This window comes from Pseudopodoces humilis, chromosome 7 (genome assembly GCF_049639895.1).
Source record: "Pseudopodoces humilis isolate 2021_Gansu_Grassland_sample_001 chromosome 7, ASM4963989v1, whole genome shotgun sequence".
NCBI classification, from domain to species: domain Eukaryota; kingdom Metazoa; phylum Chordata; class Aves; order Passeriformes; family Paridae; genus Pseudopodoces; species Pseudopodoces humilis.
Window position 1 is genome coordinate 40,947,911 of NC_142206.1, and position 2,689 is coordinate 40,950,599.

General features: G+C 53.8%; 1 long non-coding RNA gene across 3 annotated transcripts in view; it reads right to left on the reverse strand.

Moving 5' to 3' along the window:
- Positions 1–2,030, reverse strand: part of LOC106628057 (uncharacterized) — a 32,293-nt gene extending 30,263 nt beyond the window's left edge. For all 3 annotated transcript variants that reach the window (XR_015772989.1, XR_001331279.2, XR_001331278.2), the window contains exon 1: positions 1,865–2,030. This is a non-coding gene — a long non-coding RNA (uncharacterized LOC106628057). The remainder of the gene's footprint in view (positions 1–1,864) is intronic.
- Positions 2,031–2,689: the final 659 nt, after the last annotated feature.

The window sequence follows — 2,689 nt, forward strand, 5'->3', positions numbered from 1 at the left end:
AGTTGCCACTGCAGGGACTGGCTCATTTGGCAAGGCTATGCTCTATCCTTTTTCAGCTACATAAAGCTTAGTGCCATGCACTACCTTAAAATACTGATCCCCTTCTATGGACCAATTATTTTTGAGTGACAGTCAGAAGGGAGGGAGGGATGGTGCCTAATAATTATCCAATACAAACTGAAACAAAAATCCATTGAAAAGCTTATTTTGAGGTCTGCTGATACTTATCAGCTACATTTCCTCCAACTAAGACTTGAGAATATGTTTTAAAACATGAAGCATGCAAGAATTGTATTTCGCTTCTACTACAACTATTTTTACTTTTAAGAAAGAATACTTGCTAATGTGCAAAAAATGCCAGCTAATCTTTACAAAATCTCTGGCTGCAAGTCAGGGTTATTAGCATTTCCCTCTAACAGGTAGAAAAGCTGAGGTACAGAAGGCTATATGAACTACCAGCCCTGAATTAGTGCTGGAGCTCAGAAGCAAAGCAAGCATCCTAGCCTTTATGGACAGCTTTGCCTAGTTTCAGCCAGGGAAGGCAATACAGCTCTAAAAGAAGCATTTAAAGTCTTTGCACCCTGTCTTTTCCACAGTGCTGTTACCGGAAATGTACCTGCCCCCCAAGCAACATGCAGATGATATCCCCCAATAGGCCTGTGCCATCACATGGCTGGCACCAGCCCTGTGTCTCTAGAGGGACTGAGGACCACTGGGGCAGAAGGGATTGAGGACATGGAACATTATGAACTGTTCTTGCAAAATGTGTCTATTCTGGGGCCGTAAAGTGATTCCTGTCACAAGCTTTGCTGCCTCTTTAGATATAAGGAATCAATGTCAACCAACTGTCAATTGCTCATAAGTAAAAGGCAAGGCAATAAAAACAATTAAAACCTTACAGAGGTGATAAATCTGCAGTGCTTAAGGTCCCTATTCAAAAGAAATACTTATTCAGTAACTTATATGTATAAGTATACAGAAGTTAATGTAGGCTATGTGAAGTGATACTGGTGATTTGATTGGAAGGTAGAAGCAGGGATACACATTTAGCCTAATTTTCTTAAAAAAAAAAAGAATCAACCTTTCAGCGTTTTGGGCAATGTTGTGTTCAACAGAAAATTGTATTCAAGTATTTTGGCTTCAGAAATGATCTCATGTGAGCAACAGCCTACAGAGCACTATAGAAGAAGTGGAATTTCTCTCTGAAATCCTCTACCCAGCTCTGTAAACGTTATACCCTATTCTCAGGGCACATCAAATTCCATGGCAACCGGCATGTATTTTCCCTCATTTCCCCACACTGATGCTGAACCACAGCCTTTTGTTTGGAGTGCTAAATGAAACAGCTTTTCGAGATGCACTTCAGACAGTTCCTCAACAGCTGACCCAGTAATTTGTACAGATTTCTTGTACTTGGTTAAATTACAGAATACTTTTATGTTGGAGCTTTCAACATGGATTAATACTACAGGGTGGTGAAAAACACAACAGTTTTTTCTTCGGCAAGACAGCAGTCCTGTCTACGGCAAGATACAGCCTAGCTCCAACAGGTGAGGACACAACCACTATAGCAGGTACACACTGGAGAATAGGCTTACAAATCTCCTGCAGCATGTGGATAACCTCCCATGAGAGTTCACACTTCTCAGCACTACAGGAGAGCTGAAACAAAACCAGGCAATGAAGCAGAGCAAAACACTCGGTCTTTCACTTGTGGTGCATCTCCAGACCTTAGGTACGGAGGACTGGCTATACGTAGCACACCCCTAGATTAGCGGCGCGGTTCCACAAGAGCCCATCCTTCACTGTTGCTTTGTGCTGCAGGAGCATCCGAATACGCTCTCCACCCCCTACTGCTTCCTACCTGGAAAGCTCATCCCACCTCTTCCGTTCCTCAAAGCTATTTCAACACGGACACCTGTCCCTGGCTCCAGCAGTGCTTTATCGCCTGCGGGCCCCACTCTGAGGCCGGCCGGCCAGCCGCCCACCTCGGCCCCGCAGCCCGAGCGCAACCCCCGGCGGGCAGCGCGCAGCCCCCGGCCCCTCACGGCGACCCTTCTGCCATCGCTTCGTGGCCCCGCCCCAGCCCCCGGGGCCCGCTCCCGCCCCGCCCCCTTATCGCCCGGCCACAGCCGCCTCTCTTATCGCCCTTATCTGCCTTATCGCCCACGGGCAGCGACACCGCCGCCCGCCCGGCCGCGCCCCGACAGCGACAGCGCGCCTCGGGCACGGCGGTGGGTGCATGCTAAGCCCCAGCCCAGGGCGGAGCAGGGCGGAGGGCAGCGGCGCCCGGCCCCGCCCGGCCCGGCCCCGCCCCGAGCGGGGCTTTGTTCCCCCGCATGCAGCTAGCCCCCGCCCAGGAGGCGGCTGTGCCCGCCCGGCCCGCGGAGCGCCCGGGAGGCGGCGGGGCGGGGGCGCCCCGGCGGCAGGCCCGCCCCGCGCGGTGCCCGCAGTCACTGCCGCGGGCGCTCGGGCCGCCGGCGCCTCCTCCGCCGCGGCGGCGTCCCGCGGCGGCCGCCGCCCCCGCCCCGCCCGGCTTTTTCTCCCCTTCTCGCGGCGAACCCTCCGCTCTGATATCTCCGGGGGCGAGGCGGGGGCGGTGACGCCCCGTGCCCGGAGCGCCGGCCATGCGGGGCGCGGCCCCCGGCGGCCCGGCGGCGGGCGGCAGGCGCTGAGTGCGGGCGCGGCG